This window comes from Amblyomma maculatum, unplaced genomic scaffold (assembly GCF_055883805.1).
Source record: "Amblyomma maculatum isolate TAMU_Amacu unplaced genomic scaffold, ASM5588380v1 scaffold_15, whole genome shotgun sequence".
Taxonomy (NCBI): domain Eukaryota; kingdom Metazoa; phylum Arthropoda; class Arachnida; order Ixodida; family Ixodidae; genus Amblyomma; species Amblyomma maculatum.
In genome coordinates this window covers 10,756,216-10,773,862 of record NW_028146740.1, presented here as the reverse complement: position 1 = coordinate 10,773,862, position 17,647 = coordinate 10,756,216, and the positions used below count along the sequence as shown (strand labels likewise).

Below are 17,647 nucleotides of genomic sequence, written 5' to 3'. Positions count from 1 at the left end.
ATGCGCACACGCACTTCCTCTCCTCATGCCAAAGAAAGCGAAAGCTCCCGCGCAGAAAAAAAAAAACGAAAAAAAAAAGGACATGATGTGTGCGCACGAAGGAAAGAAGCCAACAGGAAGGCGCAGGAAATCTTTGTAACGGTGTAGGCACTAAGGACAAACACGGGCACATCACTGACCCAACCGTTCTTCACTCCTATTCACGAGCTCGCGCCGTAACAATATTTTGCTATTGACGTGAATTAGTACTGTGTTGTGTCGGTTTTAATCGCTCATAAGCAGCTAAGGTCATCCCCCATGCACAAGGTGCAATCATTCCAGGGAGAGAGATAATTAACTGCAAAGTAGAAGGAAAAACAACGCGCCGATGGTGGGAACTCACGACCTCCGAATATCGCGTCCGGTGCCCTTACCAACCGAGCTACATAGACAGCTGCTCAACCTGCTACTTTCTTGGGTGCCTCGAACCGAAACAAGTAGCGTACAGGTGACAGCCGCCTTGCGCACCACAGGTTTTTTTTTTTTCTTTCTTTTTTTTTTTTGCTCCGCAAATAATTCCTTAATAAGGTTAAGTTCCTTATTTGCTGAATATTGATTTTAGCAAAAAAAAAAAAAGAAATTGGATTTGCAAAGTTCTAGAGCATCTTCAGAAACCCCCTATTCAATTTATCTGCGATAAAGAAAGCCTAACGCGTATTTTTTTTTCGACATTCAACACACGCGCATTACTAACACCACGTCCTTAGCTGAGCTTTGTTCCCTTGTTGCAGATGAATTATTGCAGTAACAATAATATTCCTTATTTTTATGCTTCCTTGTTCTCTTGGTATTTTTTCTTGCCTGTTGTGCCTGAGTCAATTTGTGAATTCATTATAGTCGATTTTCTCTTTTTTAGTATTTCAAACCTTGATTGTGCCTTGAATGTCAATTACAACTAATACTGATCCCCTCGCTGTATCATCCGTAATCATGTAATTAATATAAGTGATATTATCTGTGTTATTCGATTGTTGTAAGCTGCATGTAGCACTCGACACCATGTATTATTGTGTATGCTTTTATGCTGTAGTATAATATGCTCACAGCCCTTCCTGTTACAATCCCTGATGGGATTCACAGTATCAAAAAAAAAAAAAAAAGCGATCCCGCACTACGTAAACATTGACATTGACATAATTGTGCTGCTCTAACCTGCGGCTGTGTCTGGTTGAGCCAGTTCCAGCTCAGGATAAGTTGGCGATGGCCCGCTCAGCCAGCTCACCGCGCTCGTTGAAACCTGCACCGTCACATGCGCCCATAGGGAACCCAAGTTGCAGTTTGCTCCCCGACGCCAGCGCTCGGTTTCTGGCGGAGCGGAGAGGAACTACAAAACCTACGCCATGGCCTCCGAGATCACCTCCGCGCGCGCGTTGGCGGAGGTGATCTCGGAGGCCATGCCTACGTGCAGCCGCGGCCACGCAGCGCACGGTTGTCTGTGGAGTCTGCGCAGCTCTCTCGCGCGGGATCGCGTGCACGTGCAGCAGGAGAAGCAGAATGAGGAGGAGGGGAACAGACGCGCGCAAAGCCGGCGCTCTTCGCCAGTGGGGTTTCTCATTCTTGCCTTTTTCGGTTCCCCGACCGACAAAGAGCCTGGTTGTAAACGTGTTTTTTATCGGTGCTCTCGAAAGCGAGAAATTATGATTAACTGATAGACTGTCATCACTGCGCGCCACTTCAGGTCCTGTAAAACGATCGCCGCAAACAATGTTTTCAAACAGTTCTTGTTGGCAGGCTCTGAGACATAAAAGGAACGAATGCGGATTCGAAGGCGAGAGGCAAGCGAAATGTATTTTGAGGGAACCGAGGCGGCACCCCTTGTGCTGTTAAGGTGTGGGAGAGTAAAGAATAATGCGGAAGCCTCGATGTCCACACTGTTCAGAGAATGAAGGGTCCAGCATTCTCGTGGAGAATCATTCATACGCGTGTAAACAGCGACGAGTGCTCTGGGCGCCGGTTGGGGAGCTTCCTTTTGTGACTGCTCACTTGAAAGGGGCCCGTTCAACTCCTTGGGGACAGACGTTTTAGTCAACCCCCCGACAAAGTAAATGAAACTTTGTCATCTACGATTACCCATTCGCTTCAGCAGGGTGACGAATACGCAGGCTGCTACCGGCGCCGCGGTGCCTGTCTTGGGCATGTATTTTTTTTTTTCACAAAGCATATCACCAAATTAACCCTTTGGTTTTTGCCGACAACGGCTTGGGGAAGTTGGCTGCTCCGGCGCTGCTGTCCGAAATCAATGACCTATCTACCTTTAACGATTGCTCGTTCCTAACGACCTGGGTCATTCACCAGAAGACGAGGCATGCCATTTTTGCGGCAGTTTTCTTTCTCTCCACAGGACGAAGAGCGATGCAATGCCTGACGACTTTCCATGCAGACGGGCACATCTCTCCACGGAAACCTTTGTCTTAGTCCTACAGCTGCTCTGTGCAATCCTATACTTCAGTTATCTCCTCTAGCGAGTGCGCAGTTTTGAGCTCCCGAAGCAGGATCGCGTATGAGGATAGAAGCATTGACATATATCTTGTTTGAGGCCGACTCGGTTCCGCGATGGCCGCTGCGGCACCACCTAGCGGTGTGAGATATGAGCGGTACATATACCAAAAAAAAAAAGAAAAAAAAAAAAAAACGGGCCGACAACCACCCCGCTACCGTTCACCGCACAAGTTTTGCGAAAAGGCGCGCCATCATTTCTTCACTCCAGTTCCTTCTTTTTTTTTTTTTTTTTTTTTCGCCCCTTTGTTGGAACGCGATGGCGTCCAGAACGCGGCCGGAGGAGAGCAACAACCGCGCGCGCGTATACACGCGCTGGAATGCAGCGCGGAGATTTTGCCGAGTTCTCCGTGGAGGGCGCTGACGCACAAAGCGGCGCAGCGCCTCCTGGCCCAGGTTGTCTCCCCTATAGAGTTAATACAACCAAGACTAGAGACATTTCCATGTAACCCTCTCAACTCATTTGCTAATCGTGTTCGCAGCCACGATGGTACTTCGGCAATGCATGGTAGCCAGCTCTTTCCATGCGACTGTTGGGCCAAATATAGCGGAAATTGCGGCGTACCAACTTGTCAACGTTGGTAAAACGGGGACCATGGAGGCCACGTGCGTCGCAGATTGCAGAGCAGTGCAGTGCTGTGCGTGGAATGGTGCTGCGGCACAATTCAATATTGGTAGCCGAATATTTTCTTAGTTTTGACAAGGTTAGGCGACTGTGTGAGTTAGAAAGTTGGTCAGGAGTACTTTGGTGTTGGCTATTTGGTTCGCCATGTTTGAAAAGGGAATCAAACAAGCGATAAAGTTTATCTTCGATAAAGTTCGCTTAAGTTGCTTCTTGTCCTTGTTTGCTTCGCGCCGTTTTCCCTTTCCAAAAGGCTTCCCCTGTCTAGCAAGTAGCGCATAAACCTCTCTTGCGAGCGAGACGTCTGCAGAAATACGTGCACAAACGCAGGCGGCGATATTCGAATTTGAAGTGAAAAAAAGAAAAACAGTACTCACGCATGAATCACCCGAATCTTGTTTTGCACACGATGGTGCTGAAACTCGGAGCCTGAGACAGCGAAAGATCGCGATCGACTGACGAGCACACAAGGAATACTATCAACCATAGGCTGATAGGCCAATGTTCGGCTGCTCACAACGTTGGACGACGCTATCGTGTTAACGCTCGATAAAATCGATTTGAAACGATCGCTTTCTATTCTAGATATTATTTTTTTTGCACCGTGACGTGCACTAAACCTGGTTCACGTGGAAGAAGGCTCATCTGTGCTCCTGTCACAACCCTATCACCAATCTGACGTCGGTCCTATGTGACTACATCGACTCTCGCATATAATTAGCCCAGCCCTGTGCCATCTCATTCATATATAAGGAGTGAAAAAATTGCGCATTTTATGCGCACACGTCCCTTGCTCGTGGTAGCTGTGAGTATGTCACATGCATGGTGGCGCTAGCTGTTTTATGTCACCAACGGTGCAGAATGGCACTTAAGGACAGACACAGGCACAAGTACCGACCGCGCATCGTTCTCTTCCGCGCTGTTACAGTATTATACTAACACTGACGGTACCGAAATTGAGCAGAACTATGACCACGAACTGATACTCTCATGGCACAAAAATTATAATTTCTCGACACAAGACAACGCGGGTTCAAAATTTACGCATTGGAGAGGGTTAGCAGCAAAATTTTCAACACATCAGTCCGGAGTGCTAAACAAGCAACAACCGCAAGAAACATCCGGGAATAGCGCGGACGTATGACTGTAAAGCTGCATTTCCTTAGACGAAAGATGCACTGTTGTGTCGATGCGTTTAACGACGTGCTAAAGTTAAAACTCGATTTAATGAAGTTGAGCGAAGCCGCGAAATACTTCGTTAAATTGAGGGAGGCATTTCTTGGTCATTTAATCCGATACAGGCGATTATTATATGGTGTCGCGGCATCAAGGAAGTACCGTGCGGCATCATATTTGCGAAGCGCAAATACTCTGAAAATTATATCATGTTTGAAGGATGTAACAGCCAAATTAAACGAAGGCTTAGGGAACCTGTACTGTTATGTAATCTTTAAATGCAATACCAGCTTGTCCACTATATATGGTATGTTGCTACAATGAAATTGCGGTCCGCGCAACCACCGACACCGATTGAGCGTAAGAAAAGTAGCAAATAAATGTTTACCTCGGAAAGAAGAGGGATTAAATTTCCTTCCCAGAAAAGACATCGTTGATATTTACGGCTTGTAAGCAACATCTCTTCCCTCATGTGGCGAACTGTCGCTGCAGATTAAGGGTAACCAAAATTTATCCCGGTACTGCTGCCGACATCGGGTCGACGGGCCGGGTTTCTACCGCTGGCGAAATCTCGTGAATTGAAATCTCGCGTTTTGCATTTTGGCAAAAGCGGGACGTGGTTGCAGCAAGATGTTACCGTTGGCTCGCAGTCAGTACATTCTCGAGCGTCTTGTGGAAAATAGACATTTTCACCTTCATTTTTCAGAAAACGGTTCGTTAAAATAGCGAAATTATTTCCGTTATTTCCAGTTACTCAAGCATTGGACCATCTGAGGGGAAATCGGGATATCTTCGTTGATTCGGCTTTCGTTAAATCGAGTTTTGACTGTATTAATGCTCTCTTGTAACAAAACTGGAAACATCCTGCCTACACGGTTCCCTTCAAACACGTGCTCTTATGCGTATACGTACTACCTGTACAAGTCATCCGTTACATTCGTAGACAACACAGCAGCTAATGTAGCGATTATCTTATTTCCTCGAAGATAATGGATGAAAACGTACAAGTAAGCCACCGCTAGTAACTACCTTAGAAGCAGATAATTACCCGATCTACGCCCCCCGTCGAATGTGGACGCGTTCGTGAAGCGGATCATCGGCGTGTTGGACACTTCCAGCTAATACCGTGCAACGAAATGCGGGAGGGGGGGGGGGGGGGTAGGAACTAAAGCAAAAAGCGGAAAGAAAGAACGCCTCGCACAGCTGTCCGTAGCGGCACCGTGCATCCGCTGTTTCCGCCGGATGCTGCACAGCGGAGACTAACCCGTTCCTTCCCCCGGCGCAGTATCGCTTGCCGCAGCAGATGCGGGGGAAATCATTCGGTACAAACGAAAAGCGGCCGCCTGCAGTTCCGACGCCGCATTTCGACATTTCATGGGATCGTTAACAGCTGCGATTTTGTTTTCTGGTTTAGTCGCACGATTCGGTTAGGAGTAAAGCAAAACTTTTCAGTCAAGAGCCACAGTAAAAAAAAAAAGGGAAATTCTTTTCGTCCAGCAAAGCCGTCGCCACAGGGACTGCCCCTCAAGAAGCAATTGTCCGTGGTGCCTCCACAATGGCAGCGAGTGTACATGTGCATGCAGCCCGGGGTTTCTCAGGTGAAAGGTGGGTTACAGGTGCCAGAGTAGGAATCCCCGTTCTACACGAATGTCGTTCAAACCAGCACGGACGAGTGGCCACCAGCGAAGAACCACTGCGTCCGCGAGTACGGGAAGCTGGGAGACAACGAAAGGACTCAAGGGGAGAAGATGTAGCGACTACGGCCATACTCAGAATATGTAAGGATTGTTAAAATGCATATAAAATGCCATAGTTTTCTTATAAACTTGACCTCTTTAAATAAATGTGCGCAGCCGGATCAGTGCCTGAAGCAACGACGCGGGATCGAATCCCGGCTTTTCGATGGAGGCAACATGGAAAGCGATTGGCTGTGCCATGTCAGTGCACGCTAAATAACCCCAGCTCGAAATTTCCAAAGCGCGTCTCGACCACACGTCAAAAGAAGGCGATCAAGGCAACTCCCCCGATATCCAAACTAAAACCGCTGTTGATACGGGCCTGGACGGATCCCATCGTTTAGTGCCGGAGCGTATTAGTTGGTCGGGAACAAAAGTTAAACCAAGGTACAGTGAAGCAAGTAAACCACTCATGCGTTATTATGGGTGTTTCTTAGCATGGACGCATGCCGGTCTATCACTGGCAGAGGTGCGGCCACTGCGTGGTCCGGTATACGCTATTAGAGCATTTGTTAAAGTGTACAGTTGGCTTGTAAGATATTCATTCCAAAGCACCGCTCATAAGTGCAGGCAATGGCCGATTTGTTTTCTTAATTTGAGGATATTTGGAAAGCCCATTAACAGCCACTCGGTGTTACTGATGTCACAAAGGTTGGCCGCCAGTGAGGCTGAGAACGTGTAATGAATGAACGAATCCGCTGGCGTCAGCACCGCTGCACATCGACAAGAAAGACGGGCAAAAAATACACACAGGACGACATAAGGAGACAAGGGACGAGCGCTGAACGTCACTGTTCTTCCCTTGTCTGTCTCCCTATTTCGCCTTGTCTGTAAATTGTGCGCTGAGAAAATATGCATTCTAAGTATATATAGTCTTGTGAGCAAGGGAGACAGCCTCGGAGCGTATACTCGTGGCTATACGCAGTGGGAAGGGAGGCGCGTGTTCCTCAGTTTGCCACCGGGTTGAGAGAAGCCACGAGTAGTGCTCATAGTTATCTGCGACCGACTGCCGTGTTCCCTTCCACAAATCTGGCGACTGTACTTTAGCGGCTGAAAACGGACTTGCTCCAGCATGTCAGGCCATATTCGCTCAAGAGCCGCAAGTGGTGCTGAGAGATTCCCGGCTCAGTTTCGTGAAACGGCTAAGTCGTTCGAATACAGCCACTCAATGGGACGCTCAAATTACATAAGGCCCCGAAATTCAGCTCTGGAAGTCGTCGGACAGAACGAGGAGATTCCTACACTCACGTTGTTTATTGCTCCTTATTCTTTCGCAGCAGACCACGCGGAGGAAGATGCGAACTGTCTTCCGAAGATTCGAGCGACGCCATTCGGAGATGCCTTGTCATTGGCCGCTCATGGCCGAAATAAACCTCGTTACATGTCGTTTGTGATAACTATATAGCGCGAGAAAAATGCAGGAAGTCAATTTTGCCCTTCTCGTAATTACGTAAAACAACTGAAAAGCGCGCTCTTCTTCTCAAAGGCACCTGCTGCGAAGGAAGAGTGCGCACGGAAGGGGTTGGACCTCTCCGGCTGCTCAGAGCGTTTCGAGCGGCGCCGACGACAAGGGGAGAGACGCGATGGCTTATTAAGGAACACTGTGCGTCAAGCGCCGCATTATTCCTTTGATGGGACAACGCCTAATAGACAAACAGAGAGGAAGAAAGGAGGAGCAGTTTACTGGGACGAAACGAAGGCACGGACAAAATGTGACACGAATCCCAGTTGGGTGATGTCACGCCTGGAACTAAGCCAAACTAAGAAATACAAGGGCCACTCAAGTTCAGTTTGGGGTGAAAGTTTAATGCGTGCAAATCATAGAGCTGCCCTTCGTGAGTATTCGAGTCAGATTTGAAAGCTTTTTTAGGTGCAGTCAATAAATAGTTTTTAAAAAGTGGTCGCAGCCGATTTGGGCGACACATGACCGCGCCTCCCCTTTGAGTCCAGTGCGCACCCACTCAGTTCCCAAGTTAGGCGAGCGGGGTTTTCTTGGGCGTGGGTCGAGGGAAAGGAGGAGCATGCATCGCCAATATATTCGGTGCAAATGAAGGTTTAGCATTGCAGAGAGATGGGATGCCGGAATTTATAATTAGTAGCTTTTCATGGGCCCAAAGCGTCCACGAGAGACGCCGCATTGGAGGGCCACGCAGTAATTTCGACGATTCATTAACGTGCACTGACATCGCACACCACACCTTGCTTTTCGCCTGCATCGTAAAGGGCCGTCCTGACCACTGCGCCACTGGGGCTGCGACATGGCGCTCCAAGCAGCAAGTTTCGACGTCTGGCGGAGCAAACTACAGCCCTCCCCATCGTTTTCCGGGACGTTTGCAAACGACACTCTTAGACTTCATTGCTGACGGGTCGACCTTTTCACGCTCACAGATGCCGAGGAAGGGGAAAGAGCGCAATCAAGGAAAAACGATGAGCCATTTGTCAAGCGATCGAATATCTTAGGGGAATGCCCCAAAGGGATTAATTAGACATCCCCTCAAGCACAGCCATACGGCTACAGAAGAAAGCTATACAGCCGAAGCTTCCGGGGATCGAACCCAGGACCACAGCATTTCCTGGCTGCAGTCTTTCTACTCTAGTTCCCTATACTCTCTACCAATTGAGCTTACCAGGATTGTTAGGCCGCTGCCCTATTACTGGTTCCGGGTGGCTAATTCTGCTGCTCTTGTCAGGAAAGAGGCCCCACAATTGAGGAACTGTCCTCCTGTCGAGTGTCGCCTGCGCTGGAGATGGGGTTGAGCCTTTTCCTTTTCTCACCAGCTAACTCCTTGCTAGCTGCTGAACGTTGTGGCTTTTGTAAGGGGGCATGTTTCCTCAGGGATATCCTTCACGTACGCGTCCCTGCCTGGGGTGCGGAACTGAATAGTTTTCCTTTCACAATGGCAACAATTTAAATGTGGTTAAGCCATTGCTTGTTTCTAGGTGGAGAACGGCGGCGCCCACCAGAGCCTTTTGTGGCAGATAGGTCTCCCACGCGCACAATAGAAAACACACAATAGAAAAACAAAACTCTGCGCGTGTCCGGTTTCCCCCTTTTGTTGTTAAGGCCCGGCGGCGAGCAAGATGAAACAAGTTTGAGGAATTTCAAGGAACACGCAAGTGTGGAAAGGGCGACGGCGTGGGGGTTGAAAAGTAGGAAGGAGACCCTTGAAGGGAAAAGGCCCGGGCCCTCTCACCGGAGACAGTAACAATTTCATTTATTTTGGATTGCATTGTTTCGTCCGCGGGGCCCTGGGTCCGAGGCTGAGCTCAACCCACAGGGCAGTGCCCGCCCCGATTCGCCTTTTTTGATTGGTTACCTGACACGAGGGGGAGGCAATCGAAAATGACCGCCCCTGCCTCTTTGCCTACCGATGACTTAAAAGCTGAAAGTAACCGAAGTCAGTCCGCGTTGAAGCTCCGTGCTTAGCACGCAAGTCTACAAGTAATACTCTTGTTAGGGCGAGTTGGTTCGCGCCAGTATACGTAACCTTTCAAAGTCTACAAGTGCCCAGGCTTTAACTGAGACGCTTAGCCGGTGGATAGCGCAACCCTCTTTGTAGCTTTCTCTTTCTCTTTCTCAGCCGATAAATAAGGTTTTGTAGACAGCACCTCTGTGCATACATGGTAAAATTACTTTTGAAAAGGAATTAAATTACATTATTTATTACTTTGCTGAAAATTGCAGAAAAGTAATTAAATTACGTTACTCATTACTTCTCCGAAAAAGGAATGAAATTACATTACAATTACTATTACTGAGTAATTCAATTATTTTAAAATTACTTTCTAGTTTCCATCCGTGCAAAAACTAAGTAAACCTAGTAAAAAAAAAAACAACTTGTTCTCCAGACGCGAAGCACACACATTCTTTCGTCTTTCCGCCAAATTCCATCCCAGAGAGCTATTCCTTCCCTCTTTCCTATAGCACTTGCCATTACAAAAACAAGACAAGAGCAAAAACCGGAACAGACCAGACGCACTTCAGTAAAAGTAATTTCGAAAGGAATTAATTACTTTTGCTGCGAAATTACTACCAAAAGTAATTAATTACATTACTAAATTACCAAACGAAAAACGTAATTAATTACATTACAAATTACCAAAAAAGGTAATTGAATTACAGTAATTTCAATACTGTAATTCAATTACTGCCATGTCTGCCTCTGTGTGAGATCAGTATCTCCGTACGAGATTATTTTCGTTTAAGTTACAGTTGTTTCTTTTGTCTGTGTGACATTACACCTGTAAGTTGCAGTTTGCCCTTCTATTTTTGTGAATAGAATATATTTCTTCATTGTGTTCTGAATCATCGCCTCTTGCTTCAACATCGCCGAATTACCGCGTTTCAACCACTCGGAAGAGAACGACCCACCATTTTAAGAAAATTACTAGAATTATCAGTAGATCAGACGGTAGGGCGAGGAGAGCGAATTGGTGAATAACTCGAAGTGGGAATATTTTAGGGGTCTGCTGCAATACGGCAACTGGCAGATCTCAATGGAACCGTTTTGAGGATATGCGGTGCTACCAGAGTAATACAATAGAAGGGAAGAAGTTACAATAAAAACGAAGGGTGTGAGGGGGTCATTTTAGCTCGTCTTTCAGGGAATGCGGCGACGACTCCCATTCTCTCATTTGCGCTTCGCTCAATGACTGAACATTTAATTTGCGCCTCCCACGTATGTACAGTTGTAAGCTATCGATAATGCCGCCCCCCTGCATGCCGTAGGAACGTCAACTCAGATCTCATCCTCGCACTTCACAGGCGAAAAACGAGTAACTAGGCCGGGTCACGTGGTCTCGTTACGTTACATAATCAGTCAATGAAGAGCTACGCACATACATCACCTGCCAGAACCGGCAACCCGACTTTTTGTGGAAAACGAGGCCTCTAACGCGGCGGCCTCGGAAGTTGCTAACGTCGTAAGGATTATAAGAAGGGCACGAAGCGATCGATGTACAGGTATACAAAAGTACACAGGCAGTCAAGCAGCGTGCCGGCGCGCGCAACCAAAAGTTCTACGGGGCAGTAAACTCACACAATCTCATCAAATCGCATACACTCTCATACGGTGCACATCATTATCATAAAATATATTCCATAATTTATGTTAATGTGCAAGGAAATATGAGATCTTATGCAATTATATGCGACTTGTATGTGATTTCATATGTGAATTGAGCGAGATTAGGTGAGAAAATGTATTGCCTCATACAATTTTTTCAGTAGGCTCTCTTTTCAGCACTCAGAGCCACAGCTCCATGACGATACAAATCTGCCCTCGGGGGAAGATTATACTTTTTCCGGGAGTCATGGCATGTTGAATCGATTCTCAGCTCTGGCATATTTCAGTAATGAACACGACAATCGAATGTCAGCAGAGCAAAAACGAATTCATACTACGGACAAAAAGCATGTGCAGCTGACCTTCGTTAATGCTGCAATTTGAAGAGCGCGCTTTTTTGCAGCGTTGAAGAAGGGCTTTGTTATGCCCTCACTCCTTTGCTCTAGTTGTCCCAGTCTTGTTCCAACCAAAACCACTTTGCGCGCAGCCTGCACGAACTACACTGAAACAGACATAACCGCCCTATGCTTTAATTCAACAAAGTCTCATCACGGTCCGAGTTTCCCGAAAACCGTTTCAAACGTTTCACGCTTCTCCCTTCTCCACTTTTACGGCTACCTCCAAAGAAGGTTAATGCATCTGTTCAGCCTGGCGCCATACTGAGGTTTGCAGAATTAACCCCCTCCACACACGTTTCGGATGTTTTTTTTGTTTTTTTTTCCGTATGTATAGAACTAGCAAACTTCAACGTCTTCTTGTCGTTCAGAACCAAAAACAGGACCCACGCAGCAACAGTGGGTCAAAATTGCCAAAGTGCGAGACACCTTGGAAGTTTGTTCAGGCGTTCCCCAGAGATCCGTATTAGGCCTACACTTTTTCTTATCTATATAATGATATTTTTTCCTCTGTAACTCAAAATGTTGTAATAAGGCTGTTTGCAGATGACTGCGTTGTGTATATTACTGTTCATTTACAAGATGACCAAAATAATCTGAACATTGAATAACATTGCCTCTTGGTAGGCAACATATGTACAAGATCATACCCACAACCTGGATTCATCCGACGGAAATTATCAGCTGCAACCTCGCATGCAAGTAAAGTGCCTAGGGTTTGGAATCCTCATCAATTTTATCTGAACAAGAAACTGGAAAGAATTCAGAATCTAGAACTCCGCTTTATATATTCCCGTTACTCGCGTTACGACAGCGTGACACTTCTGCGTGAAAGAGCGGGCATCTCCGCGCTAGAATGCCGGAGACAGACTGCGTGCATGAAATTTCTTTTCCTCACGTATCACGTTTGTATCAACATAGATAATCGGTATAAAAGAATTAACCATGACAGGTGTATAAGACTGTTTTCTGCTAAATGTGACTTGTTCAAATTCTAATTTTTCCCCGTTCTATAGAAATATGGAACAACCTGCCCCACCAATTTATGAATAATGTGTTACTTGATGCTTTTTCTAGCAGTGTTGAATATTGTTTTTCTTTTTTTGAAGAAATGTCACTTTCGCAGAGTTGTTGTTCGCAGCGTCCTCTTTTTTGATTACGAGTCTCAACAACTGCGCAGCTTTTAAATATCGGTACTCTTGATACGTTATTCACGGTGTGCTGTGTATCCCTTGGAACCTGTTGTTTTTTCCCCACTCCTGTCAGAGAAAGACTCACAGTATTGCGAAATAAATAAACGCAGTGGAATCGCGGGAGAACGCAACCCACTCTCGCACCGAAGTGCCCTCTAAGGCTGCGAAAGCGCGCCGTGACAGAACCCGGTGTCGAGTTCAGGTCTGGCTGGGTGACCTTGCTAAGCCCGACTCGATCCACTCCAGACACGTTCATATGAATGACTGTAATGCGAGAAACAATTAAGCGTGGTTCATTTGCTCACTGCACGTCGGTCACCGACACTACCGCAGCGAGGGTGTTGTTTTCTTCCCTCTTTTCTGCAGCTCGGACTGGACGGCAGCTCACCCCATCAGTGTTGGCGTCCAGTATGCAGGCTATCGCTTCTACAGATGGACAAGAAAGCAGCTAGGAAGAAATAAAGCACTGCAAACGAAAGGCAGGAGTGACATACATTCCAAATAGGAACATGCCAGCTTCTCTTATAAGCCCTCTTAAGAGTTATTCCTTTTAATTATCTCCAGAGAAACTCTTAAAGGAGTAGAGATATCACATTTTTGTTTTATGTTTCGCATTTCGAATGATGTGCAGGACATCACAAAACATGACTACACATGTGGATTGCGCGAAAAGGTGATAAATAAATAATAGCAATTTTTTTCGGCCACACAGGTTTGATTCCAATCACCGAACAGCTGTGACATATCGGACGTGTTACGTACACGCGAGATGCAGAAAACTACAGTAGGGCTCTGTTCCTTTTAATTACCAACAATCACAGCGCAAGCCTAGCCTTGATCTAGAATCGCGAAAAAGAAAAAAGACTAATAAGCAGTAATCATCTTCGACGACTAGCGTGACCCGCACTTACTGTGAAATCACAACTGTCATTCAGTGGTTCGAACTGGAGCTACACGAGAAAGAAAAAAAAATATCAATAATAGATTATTTCTATAGTGCAGGTCGTGCCTCATGTACACTACTGGGCGCCATTCCGATAAAAACAAAAATGCACATACAAACTTTTGATGCAAGATAGAAATAATGGGGACGATAACAACGACGGCAGGAACAAAAGACGAAGAAGAAAAAAATAAAATATTGGAAATCACTTCCTTTGCACTGGTTAATGATGTTGCAAAAAAAAAAAAAAAAGGAATAGTAAAACCAGCAAGCAATGCCTGAAAACCAATAAACCTTGTTCATCAGTTTTCGATCGAAGTATAGCCTAGAGAGGAGATTAAATCAATAGCAGCATACTAGTTTTGCACAAAGCTGAGCCATTGAGGTGTATTCAAAAGTATTATTAGAACAAACAGCTGTGACCTTTCAATTTCGCTCATGCTAGCCTGAGTAAAGGACCCCCAATGGACATAATCCTTACCTCATAAACATTTTGCATATGACAGCATATTGCACAGGAAAGGCGACAAAAACCAAGAAACTGCCACAAAATCCCAGCAGGCCTGGCATTTACAAGGTGATTAATTGAAATGCGTGCAAACACCCGAACGCTGTCCGATTGCTGTCAGGTGAAAGAAGCAAAGCTGACAGAAGAAGCAACCAAAGCTGTCGTGTGAAAGGCTGCTGACATTTGGCTCGAGACACACAAACCACACACACCTCAACCTGCTAGTTCATGTTGATCAACATGTATAATTTTTTTGCTAGAAACTCAAATGTGCTGCTAAATTTCATTTTAAGGATGCAAACATTACTTGAAAATGAATTTATTTTTGCAAGTTTGAGCTTGCAGACCTCCTAGCTACAAATATGGTCAGCTTGATCAATACTGCATGCAGCACAAAAGAACAACTTTCGTATAATGCAAATATGTTAAACTTCTATAAAGGAAAGAAAAACTACCAAATGCCCAGAAGTGAAGCTTAAGTGTATCAGTAAAATTTATCCAGCAGTAAAAGAAGAGTTAAGTGTTTTAAATATTTGTGCACATTGTTGGACAGTGCAAGTGCCCCCTGAGCATGGCTGATGTACCACTGAACGTTATATTCCATTTGATAATAAGGCTAAATTCTGAGATATACACATATCTCTGCTCACATAACACACCCTAAGTACTGCCATCAACAGTCGGGCATAAACGAAATGGAGTGTGCACAGACAGCACATGGTTTGCACAACAAATCCATATAAGGAACAAGCCTGGATAGTACTAATATTATTATACTAAGCATTAACGATTGAAGGCGTCAGCCATCATGCAAAGCATATGCCAAGCAAACCTGCAGTTCATTGCTCTTCTCATAAAAAGTAATGAGGGTCGGATAAAAGTCAAGAATGCAGTGGCCCTTCAACAAGTTCCTCTGTCCAATGAAGTCAATTGTCATGGTTAATCAAATTTTCCAGACACGTCCAATTTCACATTAAAGGATTGACAGTGATGGTGTGAAAATTGGTCCGTGCTACTGGGCGATGGACTTTCTTTGGGGAGGGGGGGGGGGTAGTTATTCTTGTGGCGTGTAGATAGACTGAATAAATAAAAAAGTGTTCAACCATAGACTGTCAAGTTCCCTCAGGCTAATCAGTGTCACCAAGGGAAAACACTATATTCCTGACAGCCCTGCCAGGTTTCTCAACATCCTGAAATCTTCCTCGAAAAAAAAAAAAAAAAATCTTCGTTAAAGCAGTTGTGTCACTGTGACATTCTGCCAGAATGATAAAACAGGCTTTTTTTTTTTTGTTGTTTACAATTCCTGCTTAACCAAAGCAGAATGGTATAATAAAACTGCAAAGTTGGCAAGTATCCTTTCTCATCACACCTGCAAGAGTTATAAGAATTCAGGCATAGGCTTATCCAAAGCACAGTAGGAACATGAACAGTGAAACAAGCGTACAATACTGCTTGGTTGGATGTCACTTGGTGCACTGCAATGAGACAATGCAGCACCAAGGAAAACAGTGATTTCTGAGACCATTTTGGGACAATGTACAAAGCTGCTGATGATGTGCGATGCAATCAAGGCACCAAGGTTGCATCAAGTGGTTGTTTTGGCTACATCCTGTTTTGAAGAGATGTCTTTAAAGAAAATGCAAATCAGAAGCTGATGGTGCCAAGATTGCAAACAGACACCTGGTGCATTTCAAAGATTCTTCTTCAGCGAAGTAGACACATGGGATGGGAGCCTGCATAAGTACAACATCAGAAGTACCATTCCCTTATGCTGTGGGAAAAGCCAGCTATCTAAGATTGTAAAGGAGGCAAGACCCCATGTGATGTAAACACATTATGAGGGGCAAACATGACAACAGCCAGGCAAAAAAAAACAGGTGGCTTTCTCCTATATTGTTGTGTACTCTAGTAACTTTATTATGACCGCTGGCTAGAAGGAAAATAAGTAAATCAAACGAAATAGAGTTTGCCAAGGCTGGCGCAGCACCAACTTATGTGCATAACTCTACAAACGCGTGTCATGGATCACCGCTACCGACTAGCCAAAGTGCAGTAGACGCACTAGGCTGGTGACGACAATGAAATCAAACTAGTGCACTGCCGCCGGTTTCTGTAGCATTACCGATATTACACGGCAAGACTCTTGTCAGCATGCACCTGAACACACATTTTACGGTAATATTACGTACCCCATAAGCCACCCAGTCGGCTCGTAAAGACAGACGAGCAGCAGTACTACGTACTACCGGCGGAAACAAACACAAAACTCTTGACAGCAGCGCCACCTGCTCGTCGGCGTGCTTAAGGCCAGGTAAGAAATACGCACAAAAAAAAAAAAAGAAAGAAAGCAGAAGCGCTAGGGGAAGCGCATCGCGCGATCTGCAAACAGCCGCTATCAAAAGACGGGCAGCCATGCTTCCGACCCGGACGTAAGGCGAGCAGATATCCGCCACCATCCAAGGCAACACGCGACCAAGCAAGCCAGATCGCCGGCCGTAAGATAGCGAACCGGAGCTGCCAACTTTCCAGCCAGCAGGGCCACGACGAAAACGATTCGATATCACGACTTCGCAGCGCAAGCAAACGTGTGGTGTCAAGAACAGAGGTCGACTACGGGTTTTAGAAGAAAGGGCGCCGGTGGGCAACGGTGCGTGGAGATTACGCCCATCATCTCGAGGGTTGCAATCGCGGACGAAATACTCGGGCAGGAAACGAACGGCGTCCGCCCCGCACAACTTTGTCGGAAGATCGCGAACAGCGTTTAGATTTGTAGAAGCTCGCACCTCGGGACAACGCAGGGCACAACGCCGGTGCCACCACATGGCCGACCGCGAATGTAGTTCGATCAGCAACGACATACTACGTACGCGAGTACACGCGTTTCCGAAACCCGTTGCCAGCAGCAGACGCCACCTACCGCGGCGTCCAATAACGGCTTCAGCGAGAGGGGAGGGGGCCACGCGGAGCAGAGAGCGACGAGTTTCCGGTGCCACTATTACATAACCGCAGAGAAAACACACGGCAGCAGCTGACGCACAAAGGCACAGAAGTTCCGGAGTGAAACAGGGCAGCAGAGATGCTGCCAAGAGAACGCGTATCCAGGCGCCACAAGACGATGTCAACAGAGAGCACGGACTCACCCCGTTGTTTACGCGTCGTCGCAGAGACGCGCCGAAGTAGTCGTCGTCGTGCCGCCGAGGAGAACTCGCGGTGCAGTTATTAATCCATGCGGTGGCGATGACGCTTCGTTTTTTCCTTTGCTGCCACGGCTGGTCATAGAAGGCACGTCACTAGCGCCGTACAGACGCTCGTTTCTTGGGCTGGCCCGCCGGCGGCGATCGTCATTCCGCGGGCGTTGTTGTTCGAGAGGCAGCACCGCCGCTCGCTCGGCTCTCGCTCGCATTCGGCCTCCGACACTCTTCCTCGCGATGCCCGGGGACGCTCTTGCTGGCTGAGAGGAGGAGAGAGTAGCG

At 46.5% G+C, this 17,647-nt stretch overlaps 1 protein-coding gene across 2 annotated transcripts in view; it reads right to left on the bottom strand.

The window, feature by feature from the left end:
* aop (ETS variant transcription factor anterior open) overlaps positions 1-17,647 on the bottom strand; it is a 219,031-nt gene extending 201,384 nt beyond the window's left edge. Inside the window, exon 1 of one of the 2 annotated variants that reach the window (XM_084586220.1) lies at positions 17,315-17,647. The gene's annotated coding sequence lies outside the window, so the exon portion shown is untranslated. The remainder of the gene's footprint in view (positions 1-17,314) is intronic. The other variant, XM_084586218.1, reaches the window with a different exon arrangement.